This window comes from Trachurus japonicus, chromosome 6 (genome assembly GCF_045865225.1).
Source record: "Trachurus japonicus isolate A0001 chromosome 6, Traja_1.0".
NCBI classification, from domain to species: Eukaryota; Metazoa; Chordata; class Actinopteri; order Carangiformes; family Carangidae; genus Trachurus; species Trachurus japonicus.
In genome coordinates this window covers 21151323-21169296 of record NC_140912.1, presented here as the reverse complement: position 1 = coordinate 21169296, position 17974 = coordinate 21151323, and positions in this window count along the sequence as shown.

Genomic DNA, 17974 nt, shown 5'->3' with positions numbered 1-17974 from the left:
TCAATCACAAAAACTATTAATCTATCAATGTCCAGATATTTAATGTTGCCGCCCTCTCCCTGTTCAACGCGGTAACGCCAGTAAAGTCCCTCTTCTTGGCCGTCTTCCGTGTCTCCCTGTCGTAAAAGGGGCAGGGCGACGCCTCTAAAGCAGGAATATATCGGGGCGTGACATTTAAATTACGCTCATTTTCAGCCGCCGGATTCATCACCACCACGCCGGTTCTACGCCGAAATCAGCAGCGTACACACTTTTAGTAAATCACACGTGACACTTGGCGTACACTGATATTTACACCAGAATCTACACCAGATCCTGCGCAAGTTTGATAAATGAGGGCCAATGAGAGGAGGGAGGGAGTCGTCCTTGAAATAGCTCCTCCAGCTGCAGGTGTGTCATCCAGCTTCATTATCCCACCGTCGATTCTTTATGATCCTTATCTGGGCAAGCGGGCAGACTCGGAGGCAAATCATGAGCCTCTTCTTTCTGCGTTACTCTCTGACACATAACCACATGCTCTGATTGAAATCAGTACTGTATTTATCTGCACATGCAAGTTCCTGCATGTCCAGGGTATACAGTAATAGACATGTCTGTCAGAGGCTTGACAGAGGTGACATCCAGCAGCAAAAGAGACAAGGGATGGTTTCTGTCCTTCTGTGAGCTCTGCAAATTGCCCTCCTCGTGGGAGAGCAATGATTTAAGAAAGGTCAGAGGCTTGCAAGAGCAGAATTTTCAGCCTATTGACAATCCTGTTAAAATGATGTTAAAGTGCCGTTGATGAGCAGAGAGGCTTCACCAGGAAATGGTCGTCCCCATTTTGTGTCAGACTTAGATCAGCGCTTGATGATGGCTTCTCACATCACCCGAAAATGTATCATTTCTCCGAGCCTCTTAAGCATCGAGAGCCACTGTGGGCTGCTGCAAATATCTGAATGTTTTGTAGGAAAGTGTTGATGAGAAAATACGTCAGGATGTTTTTTAAGATCAATACATTTTTCTCTATTGACGCCACAAGGACTATCAGCGGCACCAGGACAAACAGTTCTCTCTCTCTCTCTTCTAGTCTCCTGACTGGAAGCCAAGACGTCATTTATGGTGAGATTAAGGAGCATTTAAGACAGAATGAAACCACTTTGAGCCACAGTATCTTTATTACTGGAGCCACTCTGGCCCTGAGCAGACATCAACCTCTGTCACTCCCATCATTCAAATACTGTTATTTCCCCCCATACGCAGACACACACAAACACACCAGCCCTCCACATGCCCCGAGGCTTTCCATCGGTCATCTTTACCTCTCCGTCTCTGCTGCTCTGCTTCCTCTGTTCACAGCATTTCAAGTTTTTTTTGTTTTTTTTTTGCTTCTTTTCACCAAAAAGAAAAAAAGAAATCAACCTTCAGCCTCACTCTGATGTCTTTTGTAGGCGAAATTTCATTTTTATGACATCTCTACCCAGCGTTTGTTTCCAGCATGAGTTCACACACAGATTATTTATTGTGTTTTCCACTGATCCTAATAAGGGGGGCTTTCACAGCAAACATCAAAAGGCCAGCTGGCGGAGCTGCATCTTGGGCACAGCTCCTCAAGGTAAATGCAAGCAGGCCCCCATCAAACTTGGCACCGTCAGCAGGATCACGCACGCAAACACACAAACACTGCAGTTTGAAAAGACACTAAGTCTCAACAATGAGCATTTTATATATCAGAGAATGAGCTTCGGCAGCAGTAATCCATATGAATCTCCATATGCAGCCGTTATTAAAGTTGAAGTCCTCTCTTAACCATCAGCAACATCTAAATCATGAGTTTACATCTTTGCAATAATTAAATGCTCAATTGATCTTGTCCTTCATTGCTCTATTGGGTGGAAAACACACTCCATGAGGGCATATGGTGATTGCTTAACTGCTGTGATACTGCAAAGGGTAATTAGGCATATAACAATCTGAGGTAATAGGCATTTGAAATGTTTCATTTTAAGAGGCATCTATAGTTTAGAAAATGCCAGGGTTATTTTGAGCTTCTTCTTTTTCCTTGTTGCAAAACAAAGCAGTGGCAGGAACTGTGCTAAGACAGAGATGCAGGAAATGAGAAATAACACAGAAGCATTGAACAAAAGGCGAGTAACAACATCTGAGGCTCTTCGATGGGAGAAGAGCTGAGTGTCCACAGTTCACACATCTGTTTGTAATACAGTCTTTGCTTGATCATAATGATAAAAAATTATGATAATACTTTAAATTAAAATATATATATATCCATACCACAATGTAAGAGTAGCTATTCATTCTGCAGAAAAATGGCCCTGGCAGATCATGCATTATTAAGATGCATTATTAAATAGTGTTCGTGAGTGAAAATATGATGAAGACAATCAGACCATTGAGTCAACACTTTACTCTGGCTGGTTCAGTCGTGCATCAGATGTTAACCTACAGACCATCACATCTGTGGATCCTCTTACCTGTCACTTTAATTACATCCAGCCCCTCAGGGGGTTCACAATTAATGCTCTAACAGATGTACGGCAACAGTCAACAGTATAACAACAATAAATATCCACATGGTGCAAAGTCATGTAAAACAACAAGTAACTACCTCACAGGGAGTAACTGGTTACATAATATTGAATTACAAAACAAATGTAACTGCAATTTGTTACAGTGGATCAGACAGGAGAGATGTGTGAGGTATAATAACATCAAAAGCAAGATGTTATGAAGACATAAAAATGCATTTAAAAGGCAATAAAAACAAAGCAATCAAAACAAATTGCTTTAAGAAAATAAAAATAGAAGCAACATTTTAAAAACAAGGAAATAAATAGTTAGAAATTATCAAGAGGATACATGCAGGTATTCAGGAAGCTTGTTCCTTAGGTGAGGAGCCCAGAAACTAAACACTGGTTCACCTCGCTTGGCTTGATCCTCAATACTGAGTAAACCAGTCCTGAGGGGAGTGGGCGCTTCATAATGTACAAGTCAATCAAGACAATAACACAACGAAAGGTTGGACACTTGTAATTCATTAATTTTTTTCCACCAGTGATATTTGTTCCCAAACTGAATTAATTTGTAGCACAGTGTGATTTAGCAGAAAGTTTAAGTAGTCGAGCCCCGAAATTATGTCCACTACTTCAGAAAATGTACTTTCTTTTCAGCGCTGATGTGACAATAACAGTAAAAAAAAAAAAGCCGTATGACTCCATTGAAGACATAGCAGATGTTTAAATAAGAAGACAGGGTGAGTGAAATCAGTGCTGGCTCTGTAGCTCTGTAACAAAGTGCTGGTTTCGTTTCTCCCGGCCTCCTCGGGGTGCTCTCAGTAGAACATAGTAGATCAGTCTGTCTACTGGCGTTCAATCACACACCCCACTGACGCCCCTCACCAGCCAGAGCTCAGGCTTCTCTAAAGGATCCTACCCTGAGGACAGTCTTTCCTCCGGAAGGCTTTGGAAAAACCCAGTCCAAATCTTTTTTATGTGAACAACACTCAGATGTTTTAGATGTTTGTATTGGTCCACTGCTCCGTCTCTCTCTCTCTCTCTCCCACTTCAATACACCCACCTCCTCCCCCGTTTGGCATCTCTTTCATCCTTTCATTTCCAGCTCCACTTTCAGAAAACAGTAGGCGTGAAAATGTCTGTGGGATTTTTTATTCTTATTTTATTTTCTCCTCTGCCTCACGGAAGTCTTTTGGACGAGGCGGACTAAAAGCGCGGTGCGAAGTGTGGGCTCCGGGATCACAGAGGCAGTAGGAGGAAGGTGTGATCACAAGCCGCATCTGTTTCAGATCGGATCGCACATCACGCCTTTCAGCCCAGGTCTGCGTGTTCTGTGTGGCCTCTGTTTTCGTCAGCCCACACATCCCAGCTTGCAGCAATGGAGGGTTTCAGGGTCAGGCTTGAAACACAACGACTCATGCAGTTTCTTATTTTCTTTGTTTGGCATTTACCTAACATACTTTGTATTGAACCACCACACATGCACACACACACACACACACACACACACACAGAGAGAGAGAGAGAAAGCTTCTACCATCTAGATTAAGGTATACCAACATTGTCAGCAGTTCCTCAATGAATTCCCAACAAGCTTTAATTTTCAGACTCATCCATAATTCACCAACAGAGGGCACCGAACAGAGCGGCATCTAGCTGGATTAAAGGCCCAACTACTGTATCTTTTCCTTTTGCTTTAATTTGAATAGATTTCATATTCATTGAAACGGCATATGAGACATCCAATTTCAATATGTTGAAAAGAGGAAGAAATAGACAGGATGGAGTGGAGACCCTGGTGAGATGGACCCTGACTACAAAAACATCAGCATGGATGGCTCTGAGCGTCTTTTCGGACATCCAGCGCTGATTTACTGTAAGAAAACAAGATGTATTTTGCAGATATTTATCTTCTCATTTCTCTTCATCATATTGTCCTCATCTTGAAACTTTTAGTTATGGGTATTATTTACAATGGATGATACATACGTTGTCAAATTTTGTTTGGATCGATCTTTTTCATAGTGTCCAACTAGCTTTGTGCTTAAAGCCACCGTTATTTGAACTGAGGTTGTATCTATAGTTGGTGTATTGCCTGCAATAGAGCAGCTTGCTACCAGTTTTGAGAAGTGGCAGGTTTTTTTTTATCATCAGTGTTTTGAATATTTCCACAGATTTCTTTTGGGACAATATTTTTTTTACGCTTAATTATGTCTGAGTCAAACAGCTGATGTGTGGACTAACACTGGGCGCACTGATGTTATTGCAGATGCCCAATCCACAGCAGCTTCTCTACCGGTGCTCCTGCTGCTTCTCTAAACTGAGAGTGTAGCACTGATCTGAATTTACTGCAGTTAAATTAACACACTGAACAACAGACTATATAGACCACACAGCCCCAGATCAAATTACCCAAATTATGACCTGGCAATGAGATTGGCAGTAATTTCTTGCAGTCTTATTCTTGAACAGACCGTATCAAACAATCTGTTGAAACAATAGCAGAGCTACAGATTGCTGGCCTGCTTGTAAACCTTGATCACCATGTCCCCCTCTTCCTCTCCCCCTGCTATTGCTCCCTCCCTTCTTTTGTTTCCAGTCACACAGCCGTGGTCCCATCAGTACCTCAGGGCTGACATGTCCGCTGATGCTAACAAATGACGAGCGTCCCCACTGACAGCAAGTCCATCTGTCTGTGTCAGAGTAATTGAATTTCATAAATATAATCAGAGGGGTCTGCTATGAGGGGACCTGTAGTCTGGTCTTCTTTGCATCATGGTTGTGTATTATTCCTCACACTGTCTGCTGCCGCATTAAAAAGAGCGAGCATAAGCACGACTACCGCAAAACACAGATAGACGTTGGCTTGGTATCTGACGAGTAATGAACAGAGAATCTGCTGCACCATTTGTCTTATAATCTAATAACTAGAGGAAGTTGCCAGTGGCTTGCAGGCTTGATTGATCGGGTAATGGAAGGACAATTGATGCCCCACTCTGGCGTCATGATGATTTGCTCTGGTTTGAAAAGGGATTGTGTTTAAAAACTCTACTAGACAATTTGACATTAGTCAAGTGCATGAATATACTGCAGGCAATCTGCCATTATTGATCAAACAAAACAAAAAAAAACAGAAAACTCCGAAGCTGCTGAAGACAAATGGACTTGAGACCATAGATCTTACTCATTATCAGCCAAAGCAGGAGCACAGTATTCCCACTGACCAGCATGTGCGAAATCAGCGTTAACTGTATGTTCTGCTGAAACAGATGCTTCACAAGAACCATATGCTCAATAGAAAGCATCTAATTAGCTGTTAAATGAGCCGAGCTTTGACCTGAGAAGCGCTCTCCAAGGGGTAGTTAATCCCTCTTGATGCAGTTTGAGGAATTATTGATCCGAAGGCCCATCAAGCTTTGCTCCATGAGGATGCTATCGACCACAGCGCCCAGAGTTCCTACACTCGAGCTACAAACTCACTACAGAGAATTTAAAAAAAGAAAAAGAAACTCTGTTTGCAGATGATCACAACAAAGAGTAAGTTGAAGGCCTTCATGGGTTTTCAAACTAATTAGTTGCAATAAAGAGCTCAGAAACTTCTTTGACGATGGTGCTCTCCGCAGAGATGGTCTCACTCCGGCGCTGAAAAGAGCCGTGCCGCAGAGATCAGGATGCTCGTGTAAGTAGCTCCATTTAGAGACGTTGTGTGCGATTACTCCATTCAGAAACCAAATGAAAACTTGTAATGATGCGTCTGAAGTTACCTTTGATCCATCTGATCCACCTAAAGCCACCGTGGCTTCAATTAACACCCAAAAGGGAAAAAAAACAATCCGTCAAAGGCCACTCTTCATTTGGAACAATATTGCAACACAAACATCAAAGCAGCAAACAAGTGGACAGCTGAGCATGATATTGGCAAGCATTCAGACGGACCGACTGTGATGTCTGCCAGGCCGCAAAAAACTAATGTGGAAGAGGGCACAAGTGGCGATTGGCTGATTCACTCACTCTCTCTCTCTCATGTTCAAATCCTGATAGATTTCATTTTCAAAACAACCGATAGTTTGTCGCATCTGCTGTGCCGTGGGACTCGTGTCCTGGGATGAGAGGAGAGTGCAAAACATATGGCAGATTTAATTAATGTGAAACATCTCATCGCTTACCTCCCTGTAGACAGTTTAGGTCTGGTAGACCCAGCAGACCTCCTGTGTTGTTGGGATTCACAGACGTTTCCAGACTAATTCACTCTGTTGGGTTCATGTTACTGAATTAATTGGTGTGCTCTCCGCCCACCTGAGCCTGGGCCTCACATGCTCCCATGCAAAAACCGCCAACTTGGCCGCAGAAGTTGTGAAGAAATGATTCAAAATTTTTGGACTAAAGTTGCTCATGTCATGCAAATACTGAAACCACTTTGGTCACAGGCTTTCTCCTTTTTGGATGCAGCTATATTTGCTGACTCGCAGAAAAAACAACTCAAAATTTGATTTGTCTTTTATTTTTTTTCAGTCACTGACATTCAGCTGAGATGCAGAAGCTTATTCCTTAGATCCCCCAGATCAATGAGTGTCTTTCAAGGCGCTGTTTGTACTCAGTCATTTTTTTTCCCTCTGCTCTGCTAAGGAGAGTGCTTCTTTAATGGATTTGAACACTAAACTGATGAAGGAGCATTTATTGGCTTATCGGGATAAATCACATTTTTGAAGAGGCCTCTTAGAATCAGATCTCCTGTCTGTAATGGAATAAACAAAATGGCCTTGTCTCAAATGGGAAAGTGTGTGAATCCACCGCTGCCAATAGAAAATACATACTCCAAAAGAGATACCAAGAAGCGTTGGCTCCTGCACATGGTTTTGTAAAAATTTGATTAAAATGATTGAACCCTGTGCCTGCTGGCATGCTATGAGCCTCGCTGGATATTAACCCTTTACTTACACTAATCAAAGAAATAAAGCTACTCTGGACAGAGTGCAGGAAAACATCATTTAGAAATGAAAAGTCGAAAGTTGTTTAGGAAAATGCGATGAAACATGCCAAATAAAGTATGTCCAGACTCATAATCTGAGCCACAGCATTAAACTTTAACTCTCTTCTCTCTTTGGTGTGAGCTGAAATGTCTGAGCACTGAATATACAAAGAACACCAAAATAGAGATGCAATGAAATATTGAGATTTTATGGAAGAAAGTTCAATTACATTTTTTGCTCTTCCCCCTGGTGCCCCCGTGTTTCATCTGTGAACAGAATTACTCCAATCCAAAGAGGAAAGTCTATGCAGTGGTACAATAAAAATAAAAAAAATCAAATAACTTCACTCACTGTGTGACAACATGACAGCTATATTTAACAGCGCAATCTCATTTGCAACTTTTTTGACTTATTAAATCAGTTCGCCCCGAGGAAATGTGGGAAATACTGCATTGATCTGAGGGCCAAACACAGTGCTCCGTCATTATCGACTGACCCTGCTGTCAGGAAACAACCTGACAAACTATTCGCTCTGGAAACACAAAGAACTCAACTGGATAATCCAGCCATCAAATAGCTTGGCAGTGTGAGATCATTCATGGGAAAATTTTCAAACAGACTAATATGTTTAATAGATGATGTCCATTCAACTCACATGCAGAATTAGATTAATTTCAGTCCTGCTTGAACAAAGAAGGAAAATGAACAAGGGATATAATAGCCTTTATTAATTATGTCATTTATCATTTATTTAGTGTGAGGTTTATTCTCTGTTTTTTTTTTCAATAAGGATATAATGAATTCACACATATCAGGTAAACACAATCTTGGATGGTCAGTCTGGCAGCCTTTGACCATTTCCATAGCAATACAGTTATATAAAAGGTTTTTAGAAGGATGGATAGAACCATACAAAATCTCCTGTTCGTCAGCCCTGAAAGAGAAATACCTACCGTGTCAGCCATGCAGCACATGAAAGACTCTCCATTATTTTCATCAACACCGAAAAACCCACCAGAAATTGACTGAAGGGGAGGCTGATGCAGACGGGAGAGAGAGTGGGGCTCTGAGTTACACAGCCATGGTGTGAAATCTCATATAAAATATTACCTTTCTCACAAATAGATGTAGCCTGGTTCTGAAGAAGGGGCAAAGAAAAACTGCAAAATAAACTGGTGCAGAAATAATGTGATTTCGAATGCTTCAAGAAAGCAGTGTTGTTGTTGTTGTTGTGGAGGGGAAAAAAATCCAAACTCAGTGCAACGCAGGTACACATGTACATCCAAACAAAAAGTAAATAAAAACAGGTGTTTACTTGTCATTTCTCTTACAATCTGTTTCTGAACAGCTGCATTTTCCTTTCTTTTACTTTAAGTAAAAGCAAGCTCCACAAGAGGTCCATGATTATCATCCTTACAGATTTACATAGAGCAACAGTCAACAATATAACAATACATGATGCATACCCTGGTGGCTACACTGACATTATCACATTTTTAATGAATATAGCTGTTTGGAACACTTCCTAATTTACACATCTGGCAGATATGGACCAACATCAGCATTAGTCTTGTCCAGTCTTGTGCCAGCTGATTAATGTAATGTTCGCTTTTTGTGGCTGTCTTCATGTGTATACTCCTTATCTGGTATAGTGTCCTGTAAGATGTGTCTTTGTGAACATGTAGCTTTTCCATCCCTAATTTTGACAGTTTTTAATTGTTTACACACATCCTGACTTAACCTCCTCCATTCTTATCTCTATAAAATGCATCTACGTATATCCTGTTGTGGATACATATACAGTCTATTGGTGGATATCAGTCTGCAATTACACTCAACTTGGCCATTGTGTGCCAACTCTTTATTTTCAGGTTTCCACAATATGTCACGGTTTGGTGAATGTGGACCCAAATGCAGACACCAATGGTGAAGAGCAACTAAAAGTATTTATTTAAACCAACAAGGTAAAACACAAAACGGGGACCCAAAGTCCAATGGAAGAAAAAAACAAGTATCAACTAAAATTGGGGGGGAAATGATGAGAAGAACTGGCAACAGGACGGTAAAACAGGGGAAGACAATGAGACACAGGTGCAGCACATTAGGGCTGGGCAGGTGCTGATTAGAGGGAAACACAGAAGGGCAGGAAGACGACCAGGGAAATTTCAAAATGAAACAGGAAAAACTTAAACTAAACCAGGGAACACATGGAGGACATGACAATAATTAACTCTCCTTTTAGCCCATGTGGGAAATATCGGCCATTCAAGTTGCTAAATGTTGTTTTTCAAAGATTAATACTAAAGCATGATGGTTTGGTTATTCCTTCGCCGCCTTCCTTTGAATTGTTTTTCGACCTGCAGACTCTTCAATGGTAGGAGGCTAGGGTTTGTGCAGTGCATATAATGCCTGTGTGTAGGTCAGAAAACTCCCAAAACACCTGTTTTCCATCTCTATATTGACCTGTTGCTATGCTACCACATCGCACTGCCCCCCTTTTGTCAGATCTGAGAACTATTCACATTCATGGTTTGCAAGGTCTGATGACATGGCTAATGGTGTCTCAGCAATCTGATCACAAGAGCTGCACTCAAGAGCCACTCACCACCAGGAGACATTAGTAATGTTCTTAACATCAGAGGAGCAGGGGCTTTTCAGGAAAGAGACGTAATACAAGAGACGTGTTTGGTTCAAGCTATTTATTTCTAAAGAGAGTTAGGGAGTAAGAACCTAATGACTTCATGGACAAGGTGAAATAAGATAGAAGACAAAACTTTGCCTTAAAGCAGAAGTAAGTGGTCCGGTCGTTTTCGCTAATGCTGCGTTCCAGGCAGGCTTTTGAAATCGCAAATTACAGCTTCAAGTCACAACTTACGACTTTGTAGCGTTTCAGGCAACCCACTCGTGTTTTTCCGACCTGTTTTACCGGTGAAAGTCACTATAACGGCCACTCGTAACTTCCGACTGGTGAACTCGTACCAGATCGAACTGGTACGACTTCACGGTCGGAAAAATACGAGTTTCCTTGAACGCACCATAACAGTCCTCGTCCCTACGTCGCCACATTCACGGCGTCCCTTGGCTGCACACACAGCCCTGCATGCTGTTCTCTCTCCTCATTGGATAAAAACTGTAGGATACGATAAATGTTTTCTCCTCGGCTCAGAGCAGAGCAGTGTGACTGACAGACCCGTGTTTCGGTCCAAACACTCTATGTAAGTGATTGCTGTCGGAAGATATAACTATTTAAGATTTATATTAACACAAATATATCACTTACTTCTGCTTTAAGTCAACAATAGTTGCTATAATTAATTTCCTGTCAACTGAGAATGGGTCTCTTGTTTTTCCAGTGTTAAGTTGATGGTGGATATTACAGTTTTTCTCAGTCGCTTTGGTACATTTCTCAGATCAGAATTGAAATTCCCAAACTACTTGTTCAATCTTCACATCATTGTGTCACTTGAAGTTGTGCACAGCAAAAAAGCAGTTTTTCATTTCTTTAAACAAGTTGTATATGCTTTGGTACATACATGCAAATGACTATGTAGCCTACAATTCTCTGCTGTTTCCTACATTACCAGTCGCATATGTCATGTTGATCAAAATGTATTATAATGGGTCTCTGTTGGTTAGTCTCACCCCCCACATTTAGGCAATAGTTCATCACGTAAGTCTTTACATGCAAAATGGTTGAACAAGTCGTCAAAATATGTCAAGCATATTTTTATACAGTACATTTCCATCAGATTTGTTTTCTAAATCTGCCCTGAATTGGTCAATTGCTCCCAGATGAATCTTGACTTTCTCTAACAAAGGGAAAAAAATGTGTGAAGCATTAGATTAACTAACTATGGGGGTTATTTCCTGTCTTATTTCAAGAGCATATTATGTTGATTTGAGAGCATTATTTATTGATTTCACGTTCACATATTGTGATATTGTCTCTCAAAACTCTGCTCTCAATAGCTCAAATGTGGATGAGAATTTGTGGACTAACAGACAGGAACATCAGGAGGTGTAGAAGACTGCACTGTAATTCCTACAGCACTGCATGTACAGTTTTCCCTATGGAGACTGTCTCATGTTCACATTTCTACTGTTGTTTTTTTCTTTGTGCTATGCAGTGCTGTCTTTTCCTTTCTGTATCACAATGACATGGTCTGTCAACAAATTACAGTACAAACAGTAAAGTACAATCAATCTCCCACATACACTTAGATGTAACTTACAATTTACAATAATTGTCATCAAAGCTTTAGCCATAGTTAACTTCAGAACATCCTCCACTGTTATATTGACAACATGACTAAGCAATTTGACTTTCTTATCCGTACACAGTGACACAAGGACTTGTCATGCTGAATGGCACTGACATGTTCATTGACAGAGATATTTACTTTTGAGAGATTAACTAAGGATTTTGTGTAAGAGACTGGCTTTTGCAGGTAATCCATGGTGTCTTGTTATTTGTACGAATTCCTTTGAGAAATGCACTTACCTACTGTTTTGCAATTGTCGAGGATGATTCAAGAAATGCACCAAAGCTGAGAAATACTGTAATAACTTGGATAAAGCAAAACTGGATAAAGTATTTGCACTTGTTGAAATTTGGAGGGGGCACCAGAAAGAGAAATGCTGCAATCAAATTAATAACTCCCTAGATAATTACTAATTAGTCAGCTCCAAACTAGTAATCAATCTTATTCTCATTACCTGGCTCATGAATTCTCCATACACTTATCTTAGTTCCTGCTCAGATGAAATACCCACAGACAATGACTTGGCCAGTTTCCCGTCAGCGGCAGAGGCGGACACAGCAAATCCAGCTGGACGGGTCAGTGGGGTAAAACATGATCTTCGAATCAACAATCATATATTTTACAGACAGAGCTAATCAGGCAGATGCATGATCAACTCTTTCTGAACATTGACATTAAGGAGCTGTCAACCTGTCTGTGTGTATTTGTGCATGTGACAAGTGTAGTATCCACATACTGAGGCCGGGGACTTCAGTTCAGTCTGTTGATGTTGCAGACTCTTAACATCTGAAGAGGAGCTTGCAGCTCGAAATGTCATGAGTATTTAATAAATACATTTTTTGCACTGGAGCCATATGGTGTTGCGGACCCTTTCTTTTTGTTTCCTATATTTTGCCTCCAGGAACCTGCTCACACGCCGCTGCACTGCCCAGCCTCCACACCCTCCAGCTCGCGCCATCATCGCCCCTGCCTCACCCAGACCATCCACGTCCCCTGCATCTCAGCTCCTTAGCCTGCCTGCATGCCTCCCTCCACTCCGTCTCACCTCCATTTTGCCCTTTGCCCCAATAAACTGGTGTTTGACTCTCACCTACGTGGGTCCAGAGCACAAACTAGACACAACAGAAACAAACAGCTCTGTCCAAACTGCTGAGTGACTATAAAAGAAGTAGGAAAAGTCATGTTTATGGGTGAGCTTTAGAGGACAATCAAGCTATTCCTCTGCCTCAAGTTTTTATCATAGACTGTAGATGAAGATGGATGTCACTGACGTTTATGAAGGGTGGTTTTGAAGAGTGGACTGCTCTGCCATCTCTGACTTGGCAGTACCTTCTGTAGATCCTGGCTAAACCAGATAAGGACGAAGAGGTGGGGTATGTGTGGGGAATTGCGCTTGTTACGTTTATTTTGGCAATTTCTGGAGCCAGCATCAGGTGGCAAGTCAAGGAGATGCAGTTTTCACCAATTCCGTGTCATTTTTCATAAACATCATATTTCATTTTTATCCAAAGCTAAGCTGACCACCTTCAGCTAGCTCCCAACTTTATCTGGTCTGATGTTTTAATATACTATCTTATGAATGCAGTCAAAGATAGAGAAGGGAGTAGAAAAAAATAGAAAAAAGTGTGGCTCCATCAATCTCTGCCTCTCTCTGAACCATGGGAAAATAGCTATTTTCTTAAAACCAGTAGGCTAATGAGTGCACAGATACCACATGGTCAAGGGTAAAGAGCTTTACACTATGCAACATTTTATTAGGTTATGGTGTTGCTCTTTGGTTCCCTCAAGTCAGGCAAGTGTGTCCTCATTTCAGGCCTGGGGACGTTTTATCCGTGGATCCTTCACCTTTCAAATCCCATCCAATCCTTTTGAACACCGACCTTGTTGTTGTGCATATTTTTAATTCACACATGTGACCTCCTTTTTTTGCTGCAGACAGAGAGAATATTCTCTGTGGCCTTGGTATTGTAAGAACCACCTTGTGTGAACAACAGTGGTATCTACATGTGGAGAAATTCAATTTGGCTGTGTGGAAAAAAATAATAATAAAAAACAAAGTAGTTGATCTGATATCAATATTCAATGTATGAATGATACCAACAAGAATTAAGCAGTGCAATGGCAGGTGTCAAAAACTATCAGTGCGCCTCATCTGAAGAGACCACATCAAGAGCTGGCACAAATTCAACAGTGTTAACGAACACAAGGCTGAGTGAGTAACGACAGACACGAGATTAACAATACAGGTGATGGCTCTACGTTTGAACTGTTGATTTATGAGCACTGACGCACACCAGAATGATAATCAGAGCAATAATCGAGCCGACAATCATCATGCAGGATTCATGTAATGAAAGACATGAATCAGTGAGCAAACAAATAAGAGCTTCCACTCACAAACAACACAGAATGACTGAAGTGTTAATGGCTGCAGACGTCATTTACAACATGCAGGGAGAGCTGTATTAAAGCAAATCAATTTTATGATTAATGTTTAGTAATTCAATCTGGTTAGTGGATGATGCATGTTACATATGTCGGGTAAATAATTTGTTTAGTTAACTACAGACATGAGCAGTAAATGTCAGTTCTGACTCCTGGGAAAGATAAGGAGATGGCACAAGACACATTCTCATCATGCCATGGTAGCAAAAAACTGTGGTATTTCCGTTTTTTCTTTGTTTTTGTTACACACTGCCTATAGGTTTGCCGTGCTCAAAGTGGCTCTATTTATGTGGGTTCATGTAAATCAAGAGTTTTCTGAAAACAGTCTGGTATGAACAATGTTATTATTGAAAACGTAAAGGGGGCTATGGCCTCAATCTATCTTTATCTTATGCCTCTTATGACAGTGCACACAGGCTTGATGTCACAAAAAGGCAGTTTATGACAGAAGCAGCAGAAAAGACAGGAGAAGAGCCAGAGAGCGAGGCGTTGGCCAGGGAGTCTGGCCCTGAGAAAACTCCTCACATCTCTGAAAACGTTGGAGCAAATTTCCAAAGAGGTGTTATTTGGATAAACCGACCACATATTCGGGATCTAAATTATGAATTTCTCACCTGATAAACCTGATTTTAACCAAACAGGATATTTTGTTCATCCTGCACATTGATGACACACTGAAGCAGTGACAATTCTTGACCAATCAGTGGTCTGCAGTGTTTGCACGTGAAGTATCTGAACCTTCTTCTCCTTCTGAATTTTGGAATGTGTTTTCTGATCCCCCTTTCCAGTCTAATGGGATGTGTTTTTCAGGGAAATGTGAACCTATGTTTTTCTTTGTGTCAGGACGTCAGAGGTTATGGGCCATCTGGACAGGAAACAATTCTCTGTCTGGAGAAGGTGGGATTCTGGAGATAAGAAATCATGTATAAGAGGGTATTTGAGCTGAACGAGAGAGATCTCACATTTGGCCCCAGACTCGGCGGTTCTTCGACATTGTTCTTTTTTGTAATAAAGTCTTTTTAAATACAAAGGAAGACATGTCATCGGAGATCACCTCTTTTCATCAACACATACTGTAGATATAGAACACATGTGACCTCTTACCTCTTTACCCGTTTTGAAACCTCTGCAGAGGTGGTACCAGAAAAGTAGAACTTGGTATCAGATTCCAGGCTTTATGGAAACCGAAAAAGGGCAAGCAGATTCGAGTTGAGCAGAGTCAAATCCAGTTGAGGTGAGCTGGTACTAGTACCGCGTAGTGCAAACACTACAGTTGCACTGCAGCTGACAGAAAAGCCCTGGACAGAGTCAGGAAGTCAGCCCAGAAAATAACACACACACACACAACTGCCGTCACTCCCCGACATATAGGCTACTGTAGTGTAGTGTATTATCAACCTGAACTTTTTGCTTTAACATCATGCATTATGTTCTTCTGTCTTTCTTGGAACTGAAGGAAAGTGTTTAGCAACAGTAATCGATGAGACATGAGTGACCCTTGTGAGATGCACCCTAGGTGAATGTGTTTTTGTTGTTTAGAGCCTTAAGCTGATGTTCAGCCTTGTCCGAAGCATGAACTCAAGGTCGTAAAATGATATATAGGTTAGATCCTGTCTTGTGTTTATGAACACAATACATGAACTGTGTATGTTAGACAGATACAGCTATTGTTTGGATTTACAGAATGCTTCCATTAATGTTGAACAGTTAATGCCTAATATGGAAAGTAATATCCTTATGTTGGGAGAAGGTGGAGTTTTGGAGTTAGAAAGTATATAAAGATAGTGGTTTTGAGCCATAGGGAGAGAGATCTCACATTGGCACCATGAGATGCTCCAAGATTCGACATTTTTTTGTACGCTGTTCTTCTTGTTGTTAATAAACAACTTTTTTGAATGCAAGTGAAGACGTGTCGGCGGTGATCCCTTCTTTTCATCAACACATCAATATACCACACTACCACACCAGATGCCAACAACGAGCACAAAACATAATCCAGGACAGTTTCCACCCAGGCCACTCCTTGTTCACACTGCTGCTGCCCTCTGGGAGGCGCTATAACTCAACACGGTCCCACACCTCCAGACTGACCAACAGCTTTTACCCCAGCGCCATCAGGCAACTGAACTCACACACATGGACTGCCACATGCCTCCCACACTGACACTTGACTGACTGCACTTTAAGACTGACTGCTGCACTTTAGAGGACTGTGCAATACTGGATTGTATTATTGTTTTATTGTTGTTGCTTGTGTGTCTTTCTTTCCTTTTTTATCTTCACTGATGTTTTTAACCACATGGAGGTTTGCAATTTGAATTTCGTTTATACCTTGGTATGAATGACAATAAGTAAATAAATGAATTCTTTGAGTTTCACTCGTCCAGGAGTTTTAACATGAAGCCAAACATTCCACAGATGTCTTCTTATGTCCAAATTAACCAGTCAATCACCAGGTTATTATATATTATATTATTATGTTATAAATGTTTGTTTTTTTTTAAAAACAATGAATAACACATTTCTGCAAGGTCATTGTTTCATCAACGCTGATTGGCAGACATGAGGTGTCACATTGGGGCTGAGGGCTGACAGCTCAACAGCCTTTGCTTGACTTTTTTTTCTCTGATAATTAAGATACAGACAACTAAAATAATTCATAGTTAATGAGTGAAAAAATGTGGCTAAAAACCTGGATAGAGTGTGTTGCACCATTGACATTGTTCAACAATGTTAAAAACATTAGGGGATATAATTAGCATGTAAAAAAAAAAAAAAGCATGTTTTGAAAAAAAGTTACAACTAAATGAAACAACAAAGTTCAGGACAGACAAAGTACTGGTTGATCATTACTTCCACTTACCTTTGCAGCCCAATTGTCTATTTGGTTCGATGTTCGTTCTGGTGCTGGTTGGATTGTCAGCAGGCGCTCAGTCAATGCAGGAATCAGACAGGAGCTGCAGACAGAGATTTGTCCTAGATAATAATGTTTTATGACAAAGTATCTAGTTGAGCATTTAGAATAGTGTTTTACCAGTTGGAGAGAAAAGTAGCGGCCACATCTCTCATAGCGAAATGGATAGGATCAGATGATGCACTCACTTATATATAATAAACCATTGCTAATGACAGATTTGGAAAGTTTTAAGTTAGACAAGTAAGATGATGCTGAACAAAACATAAGAAAAGTTTGTGGTCACGCACACAACCCAGTCAGATTGCTGGATGCTTGAATCATTTGTAATTTTCTACTTGATAATGGTGTCTGAGTCTTTGAAACCATAAAGATTGCTCACACTGTGACACTACTATCGACTGAATTTGGACCAAATATAATGGAAACAAAGCTGTCAATTTGAGGTTTAATTCAGTGATCAAAGGATCGGCTGCAGAACTCAAAATCTGTGACCAAAGGTTGTTTGTCTGTTTTTCTAGTTCAGGGTTTGTGCAGATTTACACCTGCATACCTCAGTGTTGTGTTATCCACGTACATTAAGACCATCTTCTCTCCCAAAATCATTTCAGCCCTCCAGGGTCTACAATTGTCAGACACAACAGTGAAATGATCCATTATGTGTCATTCACAGGCTGCTTGATAACCCTGCTTGTGTGCACCTTTGTAAGAGCTTCACTGTTGCTGGCTACATTACGGCTTTTTTAACACCCAACATAAAGCCACAAGGACACAACACCAGAATCAGCCAACTATCTGACCTTGAAAACACAATTTGTATAAATGTAATCTGTTTGATGCTGCAGGAGAGAGATGGCGGGAACATGTGAATTTTTT